Source organism: Ambystoma mexicanum, chromosome 1q, assembly GCF_040938575.1.
Source record: "Ambystoma mexicanum isolate Mex_15411 chromosome 1q, UKY_AmexF1_1, whole genome shotgun sequence".
Classification (NCBI taxonomy): Eukaryota; Metazoa; Chordata; class Amphibia; order Caudata; family Ambystomatidae; genus Ambystoma; species Ambystoma mexicanum.
The window spans coordinates 888,241,435-888,254,028 of NC_090922.1; the positions used below are offsets into that span (position 1 = coordinate 888,241,435).

At 47.1% G+C, this 12,594-nt stretch overlaps 1 protein-coding gene across 2 annotated transcripts in view; it reads left to right on the forward strand.

Annotated features, from left to right (window-relative positions):
• Nucleotides 1-12,594, forward strand: part of PTBP2 (polypyrimidine tract binding protein 2) — a 264,830-nt gene that overhangs the window by 204,788 nt on the left and 47,448 nt on the right. The gene's annotated exons all lie outside the window — the stretch shown is intronic.

A 12,594-nucleotide genomic window follows, 5' to 3' on the forward strand; every position in this document is an offset into this window, starting at 1 on the left:
TCTGGAAGAGGTTCAGGTCCTTCTAGAAAAGGGCGCCATAGAAGTCATCCCCATTCACCAGGTAAACGAGGATATTTATTCAGTGTACTTCCTTGTTCCCAAAAAGGATCTCACCATGCGCCCTGTGTTAGACATGCACCCAGCGAACATGTATGTCGAACCTCACAAATTCAGGATGACAACACTGCAGGAGGAGGTAATCCCACTTCTGCAGCAGGGAGATTACATGGCCACGTTGGACATGAAAATGCATACTTCCATATTTCAATGTTGCCAACGCACACAGTACCTCAGGCTCATGATAGAGGACACCCACTATCCGTTCAAGGTTCTCCCCCTCGGCATTGCCTTAGCGCCACGGCTATCCGCAATAGTACTGGCGGAAATAGCTGCTCACCTGCGCAGGCAGTCCATCCTAGTGTATCCTTACCTAAACGAGGGGATTTATACGGAACATGCCAAACAAATACCCAGAAGGCGGTAGACCTTCTCTTTAACCTAGTGTTAGGGAGAATTCTCATCAATGTGCTAATTCCCTCCACCTTAGAGACCCCCCAACAACTTTGCTTGATTTTGAGAACCTGGAAAGAGTGTCAGACTTTTTCCCACTCTCTATACCTCTGTGTCTTTTTTTAAAATTTATTTTTTACACTTTATTTAACCCAAGGGTTTTTAAAAGGTTTTGTGTTAAATTCCTTCAAGTTTTCGGTCTCTACTTTTCTTTATCTACAGTTGAAAGAATTGTGTCCAACATTTTTCGCTGTAGCTGTGACCCAGGTTGTACGGCCACCTCCAATTAACCTAAACCACCAGGTCTCTTCGTCAAAGATATGTGCCGCAGCTAACATCTCCTTCAAATAGGAACTTCTTATCACCTCCACTCCTGGACAAGCAGATGTTTCGTCGTTTCCACTACCGACGGATCTGTGCAAAATCTGCCTTTGTTTGTTGTGGCCAGGCCTCGTATCTTCAAGATTTCGTTGGTGTGGAGTAAATTGAGTCAGGCTCTTAAAAAGGTATTCCTCAGCTTGCGGTTAGGGTATTTTTCCACGAACGGTTGTAGTTCATGTAGTTTGTAGGTCATGAGGGGCAGGTGTGACACCAGTTTATATGAGGCGGCCTGTTCCAAGGTTTTAATCCAATCGAGCTTGTTTAGTTTTTTGGGGATTTTCATAGGATTCTCCATCAGCTCTTTTTTGGAACATTGAATTAAGTCCAGTTTCACTTCTTGATCATTGTACCATTGATTCAGGACCGCAGAGCGACCTCCTTCTGCCTCTTTGTTTATCGCTTCTAATAACATAGGTTGTTTCTCCAGCAGTAGTTTTATGAACAGCATCATGATGTTCCTTTCTACAATCGAGACCATTGAGAGCTGACTCATTTCACGTTTTATCAAGACCAATGTTGTTGAGCTTGGTAAGTTCAGAACGTCCCTCCAGTATTGACTTTCAAGTGTGGTCCAGATTTTTTTGGGTAGCCCGGGCTTGGCTTCAGCTCCATACAAGAGTGTAGGGATGACCTTTGCTTTGTAAAAGTCCACAATTGGTATAAGAGAAAAGCGACCAAATTTCTTATCTCTCGCTTTTGCCTGGGATATTAAGCTGTTCGTTTTTGCCAACAGCTGTTTTTGCTTTGCGTTTTCCTTTGGCAAGTTGTCCACCATAATGCCCAGATAGTTGAATTCTATGACCGTCTCGATGTTCTCTCCTTCCGTAGACCATGTAAAGCAGTCGCTTTTTTGTCTCCCTTTTTTTTCCCGAAGAACAGAATTTTGGTCTTGGGCTTGTTTATTTCGAGACCATTTGCAGCGATGTATTCAGCAAAGTTAGTGAGTTGTCTCTGTAGCCCTATTGCTGTTTGGTTTGCGATGATCATCTCGTCCGCATACAGAATTCTTGAAATTTTCATGTTTCCAATTTGCGGCGGAAATGATCTGACCTTGTGCTCTGTTGCTTTGTAGTCTCCAATGAAACTCAAAAAGAGCGCCCGAGCCAACAGGCATCCTTGCTTAACCCCCAGGTTTGTTAGGATCTCCTCAGAAAGTGCCCCTTGATGGTCGAGCCTCACTTGGATCCTTGTAGCCGTGTGGAGTGCTATAATGGGATGTAGTATAGCCGCTGAGCACTCCCAATACCTTAGCTTTTCCCAGAGCCTCGATCTGTTGACTTGGTCGAAGGCTTGGCTTAGATCAATAAAAGCGATATAGGTTTGTGTTCTGCCGGCAGGAGACTTGCTTTTTAGGATGTTAACCGTTACAATGTTGATCGTTGTTCCCACATTCTTTTTGAAACCAGCTTGGAGCAGGTCATTGCAAGGAGCCTCATTTGCCCAGTTTTGGAAATGTCGAAGAAGTAATGAGCCGTAAACCTTGCCGATCACATTTAGCTGGGCAATAGGCCGAAAATTCTTGGGATCATCTCTCATCCCTTTCTTATAGATGGGAACAACCACAGCGTTGATCCAAGATTCCGGTAGAACATTCGCTGATGTAACTCTTCGGAAAACTGCACTAATAAACTTAGCCCAAGCCTCTGGGTGTTCTTTTAGATGCATGTTGGTCAGGCTGTCCGGCCCTGGTGGCGAGTTTTTCAATTTTTTCAAGATATACAGTATATCTTCGGGATCGTGCCGCTCAACCCAAGATAATTAACTTTGGTCCTGTGTAGTTGTGATGTCGGCAGCAGAGTCGAAAAAGAGATTTTCAAAATGCAATGTCCAATTAGCCTCTGCAATATCATTGATTAATGCATCTGAGTTGATCCAATCGGTTGCATTAATCAGAGCCCAGAGTTTGCGAGAGTTTTTGCTGCACACACATCGCAACATATTTTCTGAGTCATTTTGGTACAAGACATGGCGATGCTCTATCAGCCAAGACTTATAGGACCTTAGCTCGCTGATCCATGCCTGTTTGTTGATGTTGGAACTAACTTTCACAAATCTTCTCTTTAGTTTCCTAAGTTGTCGTCTTCTAGTAACCAGAATTTGATCCTAGGTGTGGACTGATTTGTTCGTAGATGTTCTGTTTTTCAGTCTGTTTCTTGAGGACATTCAGCAAGGTACTGTAATCAGGTGGTATGAAGACACCGTCCGATGACTTCAACCTGGCGTAATTAGTTGTTAGGGAGATGCCATTATTTAAGCTCAGAGCGAGTCGATTTCCTTTCAAATTCGTTCAAGCTTGGGGACAGGCGCTGTTTTTTCCGTTAAGGTGACTGGCCAAGTTAGGCATAGCAAGTTGTGATCGCTCGCCTTGGTTTTAACCATGTCAAAGGATGCAATAATTGACAGTAGGGCAGACAAAGCATAAATGTAGTCTATTATTGGCAACGAACTGCGGCCTTCCAATGTTGGAAGTTGTCTATACTTGGAAATAGTGTGTCCACATTAACAAGGTTTTTGGATTTCATCAGCAGTGACCGTTTTTCCCCGCTAAGTTCCGCCTTGGTTCTGGCCTTTCCTGTCAATTTCTTAACACATACAGCGTTCAAGTCTCCACAGACTTACAGATGGACTTCAGAGTATTAGATATATGCTTTGTCAATTTCTTTTTCCACCATATCCAAAAAGTCTTGATTAGAAATGGCATCGGGATTCCAATACACGTTAATGATCATCACTGTTGTTGACGCTGATTTATGCAATGCTACATTCCAGTAGTTCCATTTTACTTGTACCGAAATCATAAAGAGTGATATTGTCAAGATTTGAATCAGTTTCATTCCTTTTCCATTCCTGATTGCAATTATCAGCCCAGAGGGAGGTCTCCCTTTCGGTCCTTTTTTAGCTGTTGCGAAAGCTATTTCAATCCACCTAAAATAGGCTTGGAGGTAAGCCAAGTCTCCTGAAGGCACAAGATGTTAAAAGAGGCCAAGTTGAGTTCACCCTGTACTGTAAGATGCATGAACCCACGGGTGTTCCACGAGTCTAGTTTGGCTTGATTGATGTCTAGGCATCGTGTAGAGTCGTCTTCAGAGATTTTACTGGACTTGAATTGCTATTTTTTTTGTGGGGCCAAGGCTTTCGGAAGCCATGCCCAGAGGTTTTGTAGAGGGTTGGATTTTTCCATATCATCTTTAGAATTTTGAGCCGTTGTAACCGTCTGCATACAAGTTCTTTTGTGTGTCTTTTTGATTATGGAGTCTAACAAAGTCCATAGGCATCATCTTTTTCAATTGTCACACAGCACCTTCAGTGCAGTGACAGAGGGTAGTCTTTTTTTTTTAGATTTCCCAAGGTTTAAATACTTTCTCTGGGATCAACTACTGTTTCCCAGAGCGGTAGAGTGAAATTGACTCTACTTAGCATTGTACTTGATAGACCCAGCCCACCATATCCTACAATAGAGTGCTGGAGGGGTTACTTGGTATCCCCTGTGTCTAAATGCTCATGCAACATCTTTTATGTTACCCTTTCCTTAATTGACTGGCTGGTGGCAGTGATTTTGTATTGAACTACCAAGGTTTGCATTTACCACAACCGTACGCAGACCCGGCAACGTTAACCACGGGAGCCATCTTTTTGAAAATGGCATCCAGCCATCCTTGTTAAAATGGTGCCCTGTCTTCTTTTTTCGCCAGGTCTTTGTGGGAAGGTCCTTCTAGAGTTTTTCTCTGCACGCCAAGCCAGGTTTTGTCTTTGTTCATTCGCCTTTGGCAGGCTTCAGGAGTGAAACTTGGCCTAAAGCTTTTGGAAGATCCTCCGGACTCCCATGAAGCAGGACTGACCAAGCCTGACATCAGATGTGAGGAAAGTCCACCTTGACAGCCAGGAACCGCGCTTATTGCCATTTGCTGTACCGCAAGGAGCTGACACGCGAAACGGCCACTGAAAGTCAAGTTTGCCGGTTGCCAGCGCTGATACAGTGCAGGAGTCCCCCGATGTCCTCCCTCTTGTCCCCCCGACTGAGGCCCAGGAACAGTGAGATCTGCAGAGCTGTACAGGAACAGTCTTCAGCTGCATCTTTTTCTTCTTTACTAAAGTACTGTAAAACTAGCCTAAGAACTTACCTCTTACTGTGGAAGTGCTTGTAACTTCTGCAACTCGCAAGTCTAATCAGCTTGTGGCCCTACATTTGATTCTTCTTTTTATCAAAGACGCCTAAGAACTTGTGCAAAGACTGTTCCATTTGCTTACAACAAGTGCTGCATTCTTTACAAAGACTTTTTTCCCATTGGCTTTGGCTTAGCCTATTGAATTGAAGGACTCTTCCATTGCTATCTGAAAGTATTTGCCCTGCTTAAGAATATTTGTAACTTCTTGTGGACTAATAACCTTTGCCTTTTACAAACTATTGAGTATTCTGTATGCCAACAGTAAGGTATTAATGTCCCCATCAGACTTGTTACTGAAGTCCCCTGAGTGTATAGGTTTTGTCTGTGGGCCATCCCAAAATGGCTTTGTCTGATCCAGAAACTCAAAGTGTACAGTATTGAAGTTTCTGATGTTTGTTAATCTGCTTAGAATCACATGCTGTGCATAGGTCCGACATCCAGTGGTCACTGCGGAGTATTGCATTTTGTTTTTCGTAGTCGAAAAGGGGACGTCGACAAGGCGTGTCTGTAACACTATCCCTATAGTGACGTGTGTTGTACCCCCAATCCCTCACGCGTCGAGGTCCCTCAGATTGTTTTTTTCCGCCCAGATACTGGTCGCCTTTACGCGGAGCTCCTCGAGAGACATTGCAGATTTCATCTCCTCGACCTTTGGTCGTTTTCCTATATTAATATAGAACATATCGATCCTCCCCTCGACGCTGTTGTGAAGCTTCTCCGCCGAGCAAGATCTTCGACGGAGGGGACGAGCGGAGGAGATCCTTCGGCGTTGCCGAACACGTGGCCTGGCCTCCCAGGCCAAATACAGTAGGGAGAGTGGGGGTAGTGGGACATCTCTAATTCTTTTCTGAGAATGCCTTTCCTTTTCCCCTTCCTTTCCCTTGGGGTGGTTATCACGTTTTATTGCCTCAGCTATGGAGAGGACACCCTTTAGGTTTTGCCCGCTTTGCAAGGGCAAGTTTACTTGGAAGGACAAGCATTCACGGTGTAACCGCTGCTTGCCCCTCGATCACAAGGAGGAGGGTTGCACGGCTTGTCGGCTTCTTAAGCCGAAGACTCTAAAAGACCGTAGGGTCAAAAGGTGGGCGGCCTACGCTATGTCGAAGGCCGACGCTCAACCGACCGTCGCTACCTCCGACAGTGACGAGGAACGTGATACCACGACCTCCGCTACGGAAGTCGTAAACCCCCCTAGAGAGCGCACACACGCTTCGTCGTCTGTCCCCGGCCCCGACGGGCTCGGCTCACGCCCTGCTTATGGGGATGAACACCCCGGCGACACTGACGCACACAAGACCACACATAAGCACACAACCCATGGCTCTTCTTTGCCGAAGGCAAAGAGAGCATCAGCGCCCAAGGAGACGCAGGTTTCACCGGCGGCCTCCTCGGACCGTTCGGGTTCGAAGCCCCTCTCGCAGCCGCGACCAGCGACTGGGCTTTCGGCAAATAAGGGCGCCGCCCCCAAATCATCGGCTGGAGCGCATCAGCAGAAAGCGCATGCCGCCGTAGAGCGTTCGACACCCATAACGTCGCAACCACAGCTCCCCGCTGACAAACGAGTCGCTGAGAGCTTGGCGAGGATCGTGGTAGCCGACGCCCAAAAGCGTACGCCGAAAGACACGTCGAGCGCTACGCAAAGGTCGAAAGACACACTTGAAGGCTTTTCGGAAGGCGACGGGACACTTTCCTCGACGTTATGGGAGAGGTCGAGCCGTGTTCAGCTACAAGACACCAATTTTCCCCCGCTAAACCGCTCAGGGGTACCCCATGAAACCATGGAAAGGCTCCATCTCTGCATGGAAAGGATGGAGAGGTTTATGAATGCCCAAAACCCTCCCACTCCAAAGAGAATAAGAGAAGGGCCTCAGGAGGACCCCAGGGCCAAAATTCCAAGATTAGTCAATCCCCACCAGGACACAGCCTCAGACTTCCACAGTGTGTATGACCTCACTGGGGAAGAACATTATTTTGAGGAAGAGGATGATTTTATGGACGAGGAAGACGTACGGAACCAGGAGGAAGGTCTGGAGGACAGCCCAGACTCGGTAGGAGAAGGCTCCGGAGAAAATCCAGAAGAAGGACCTTCTCACCCCTGGCAATCACCATCAATATATTCCGACACTGATGTCCTGAATCTAAATCCTCCTGACATTTCACCGGTTAGAAACACGTCTCCCATTGACGATCAACCCACATTTAATGCCCTGTTGCGCAGAGCAGCAGCACACTTCGAACTAGACACTGGGGAGCTCTCTCCTGAATTAGACTTTGTAGAAAGGTTAATTAAGGAGAAACCCCCGGTCAGTCAGACAATTCCCCTCCTCGCTTCGGTGAGGAGAAGAATCATCCCTTCGCTGTCCACACCCGCACTAATCAGAGGGGTCAATCCTAGAATTGAAAAACTTTTCACTCCTTCACCCTCACACCCGCTATACATCAGGGGACATTCCATTCCGGATTCCCTGGTAGTAACCAACACAAGAAAGAGGGCAGGGGTACCACTTTCCACCAGTGAGGCACCACCTGACAAGGAGGGCAAGCGGTTATATGCCCTTGCTAAAAGAATTACATCCTCGGCCGCCTTTTCGGCAAGAATTGCCAACAACAAAGACGCCGAAGAAGCGCCGGAACCATTACGTACACGCCTGCTTTCAACTATTGGCGAAGGAACCCAGGTCAACCAGAGTATTGTGAAGAGCTCTCTGGATGCGGCAGAAACTGCGCGACGTTCCCTAGTTCAGGGAATAGTCCTTAAACGTCACGTATGGCTGCGCAACTCAGGGTTCAAACCGGAGACACAGGCGTCTTTAATAAATAAACCTGTTGAAGACTCCAACCTCTTCGGGAAGGTGGTGGATGAGGCTCTGGAGATGGCTAAAAAAGAGTTTGATACAATCAAAACTCTTGACCAAATCTCTAAGTCCGCTACCAGGCGCGGATATGGCAATAAACGCTTTTTTCGTGGCCAACGCCGACAACAAAACCAGCAGCAGCAGTACCCTGCCACCAACTTCCCGACCAGTAGTGGCCAGTACAGTCAAAGAGGACAGCGTCGGGGCAAAGGAAGAGGGCGAGGGTCCACCCCCAGAGGTTCCCAAGCCCCTAATAACACCAAGTGACGCGAAGATTCACGTCCCCTCCCATGCAACGCCGGTCGGGGGCCGGATAACATCCTTTCTTCCAGCATGGGAGGGTATAACGTCAGACCGCTGGGTACTTTCCACCGTAGCCCACGGATACTGCATCGAATTCAACAGTTCCCCAACATACAGACCCCCGAGGGGACGACGCATGTCACCGGAACATCTTGCCATCCTTCTACAAGAAGTACAGCAACTGCTGGAAAAGGGAGCCATAGAGGTCGTGCCTCTATCTCAGGTAACGGAAGGTATTTATTCAGTGTACTTCCTTGTACCCAAAAAGGATCTAACCATGCGCCCTGTATTAGATCTGCGCCCAGCGAACAAGTTTATCAAACCCCAAAAGTTTCGTATGGTGACCCTACAGGAAGTGATCCCACTGCTATCACAGGGAGATTACATGACAACATTGGACATGAAAGATGCATACTTTCATATTTTAATGTTGCCAGCGCACAGAAAGTACCTCCGGTTCATGATAGAGGGCAAACACTACCAGTTCAGAGTGCTACCCTTCGGCATAGCATCAGCACAGAGGGTATTCACGAAGGTACTGGCAGTGGCAGCGGCCCACCTGCGCAGGTTGTCCATCCCAGTTTACCCTTACCTCGACGACTGGCTCATAACAGGGGATTCTTACGAAACATGCTTCTCCAATACCCAAAAGACGGTAGACCTTTTGTTCCAGTTGGGCTTCTCCATCAACGAAAAGAAGTCCAGCCTAGACCCCAGCCAAATCAAACAATTCCTAGGGGCTCTAATTCAAACAAAGGATGGCCTCGTCTTCCCCTCCAAAGAGAGGGTTCAAAACATGTTTATTCAGATCCCTCAATATGTGTCCGGTCGAGAGGTGACGGTACGCAAAGCAATGCGCTTGCTAGGCATGATGGCGTAGTGTATTTATTTGGTACCTCACGCGCGCCTGCGCATGCGCCCTATGCAACAGTGGCTCAACAGCCAGTGGTGTCAGGCCAGCGGACTATGGGACGATCTATTAGTGGTCTCGCAGGCCTTAGTTCTCTCGCTACGGTGGTGGACAAAAGAAAACCTAGAAAAAGGGAAACCCTTTGCCACACCCGCGGCGGAAGCCACTCTAACCACAGACGCATCCCTCACAGGATGGGGGGCTCACCTATCCCATCAGACTGCTCACGGAGAGTGGACTCCGAGCGTAGCATCCAAACACATCAATCTTCTGGAGCTACTAGCGGTGTTCAAGGCGCTAAAAGCCTTCCAGGAACACCTACAAGGCAAGACAGTGATGGCCCTTACAGACAGCACCACAGCCATGTATTACATCAACAAGCAGGGGGGAACCCACTCTCCAGGCCTGTCCAAACTGGCCCAGAACATATGGAAGTGGGCTCTCAAACAGAATATGTTCCTCCTGTCACAACATGTACCAGGGGAACTCAATCTGCTGGCAGACAAACTCAGCAGAGATTTCCCCCTGCCCGAAGAGTACGAATGGCGACTGCACGAAGACATCGTCTTCGACGTCTTCACGCAATGGGGATTCCCAGAAATAGACCTGTTCGCAACCCTGGAGAACTCACAATGCCAAAGCTACGCCTCCAGGTACCCCCAAAACCAATCCAAGGGGAACGGTCGATTCGATGGTCAGGAAAATTTGTTTACGCTTTTCCCCCGACTCCCCTTCTCAACAAGGTGGTGCACAAGATGCACCAGGAACAAGTAACCATGATACTGGTGGCCCCAATGTGGGCCCGACAGCCATGGTTCGCTCACTTGATGGAGATGTCTCTATCTCCCCCAGTGAAACTCCCCTGCCCGTACAACATGCTGTCACAAGACAGGGGCAGGACGCTGCATCCATGCCCCCAGAACATGAACTTAGCAGCCTGGCTCCTGAGGTCGTAGAATTTGGACACCTACAGCTCCCGCAGAGATGCATGGACATCCTCAGGGAAGCCAGAAAACCTAACACTCGCCACTGCTATTCTAGCAAATGGAAGAGATTTGTCATCTGGTGCAGAGGAAAGAGCATCAACCCAATTGACTGCTCTCCCACACATATTGTTCTATACCTGACACATTTATTAGATTCAGGTCTAGTGTTCAATTCCATTAAAGTCCACCTAGCGGCACTTTCTGCATACACCACTTCCCAACTCAAAGTGTCGTGGTGGAAGATCCCTGTTATAAAGGCCTTCATGGAGGGAGTAAAAAGAATACACCCCCCGATAGCTGACCCAGCTCCCGGATGGGACCTTAACGTGGTACTTACAAAACTCATGGGATCACCTTTTGAACCCATGCACAAAGCAACTCTTAAAGACCTCACTCTCAAGACTGCTTTCCTAATAGCTATCACCTCCATCAGGAGAGGAAGTGAACTACAGGCTCTTTCTGTTCTAGACCCCTTTGTTACAGTTCACAAAGATAAAGTGGTTCTACGCACTCACCCAAGGTTTGCTCCAAAATTCATCTCAAAATTCCATGTAAACCAGTCTATAGAACTACCAGCGTTCTTTCAAAATCCTTCCAACTTGGGAGAATGGACTCTGCACACACTAGATGTGCGCAGAGCGGTCATGTTCTACATGGAAAGAACCAGATCACTGAGGAAGACTAATCAGTTCTTCGTCTCGGTGGCAGCAGGAAGAGAAGGGGATGCAGTTTCAAAGTCCACTATTTCTAGATGGATTGTCCAATGCATCACTCTCTGCTATACTCTTGCTAAGAGAGAACTGCCCTTTAGGCCAAGAGCACATTCTACTCGAGGCACGGGGGCGTCCATAGCATTCATTGCAAATGTTCCCCTTGAGTCCATCTGCAAAGCGGCTACCTGGAGTTCTGTGCACACCTTTACAAAACACTACTGTCTAGATGCACACTCTAGATCTGACTCCCAGGTGGGACAGGCAGTATTAAGACATCTTTTCTCTACTGTTCCTTCTCATAACCCACCGCCAACTCCGGGTACTGCTCGCTAGTCTATGCACAGCATGTGATTCTAAGCAGATTAACAAACATCAGAAGACAATGCATTACTTACCGTAAAAGCATTTCTGATGGTTGTATCTGCTTAGATTCACATGCGCCCACCCTTCCTCCCCGCTCGGATGGAAGGAACATAGACATCTTTCTATATTTCTCTCTTTTCTGTACTCACTCACGTCTAGAAGGCTCCCTCAGGGCAGAAAAATACAAACAGAGGGACCTCGACGCGTGAGGGATTGTGGGTACAACACACGTCACTATAGGGATAGTGTTACAGACACGCCTTGTCGACGTCCCCTTTTCGACTACGAAAAACAAAATGCAATACTCTGCAGTGACCACTGGATGTCGGACCTATGCACAGCATGTGAATCTAAGCAGATACAACCATCAGAAATGCTTTTACGGTAAGTAATGCATTGTCATATTTGTGTGTTACTATTCTATTGCTCCCTTCTGAATAAGGTTTTATAACTGACGGATAAATAAATTGTTTATGCAAGTAACCTTGAGTGTAAGAGTTTATTTGAATACCTGTAACTGTGAATCTTTGTGTAACCCCACTACAGCTCACATTTACCCTCTTGAAATAAGCCTGGCTGCTCAACACGCTACCAAAACGGAGTAGTGCAAGCTTATACCTGTGGTCCTAGTTGTAGTGTTCCCAGAGGGTACTGTATACACACTTTGCCTAACACCTAGACTGCACCGTCTTTCCCTCCAACAAGAGGGTTCACAACATGCTGTTCCAGATACCTCACTATGTAGCCAGTCAGATGCATTGTTAAGTGATAAAAATGTACCACAGTGATAAGTTACCAAAAGTAGTAACAAAGTAACAAGGCTAAGTGAAACCGTGTTTCCCAGTACTGACCGCCTGAAGGACATGTCAGTTTCCCCATGACAAATGAGCAAAAGCCAGTCAAGTGAAGCTTAAGGCTTCACTACACGGCAATAAGAGCAGGTCAGGTTAAAAAATATAAGCAAAATGTATGGGGGTCCTTAGAAATGGAAGGAAAGATGCTCTAAAGAGAAAACTGACATCCTACCAACTTTGGGTAGTACAGGCCTATATTAGAAGTTGGTGCCTTAAAACCAATGGAGAGTCCAATCCCAATCAGACTTAAGAAAAATGTACCTAACAATGGTGGCCTCTTGCTCTTCTACCTCTCCCAGATCTGTACTGCTATGGGAGTCTATTATAGATGAGGATTCTGTGAGAGAATGGAATCCTTTAGAAGGACAAATTACTCAAGTTAATGTTCTTTGTGATGGATGTTCCTCCACAGGTTTTTCATCGCCCTTCTTACTTGCCCGATACCCAGACCCCCCCCCCCCCCCCCCCCCCCAGTTTATTTGGTGATCACTAAAGATACAGCAAAAGCTGCTATTTCTACAAATTTGCCCACTTTTGCAAAAATACCTGCATA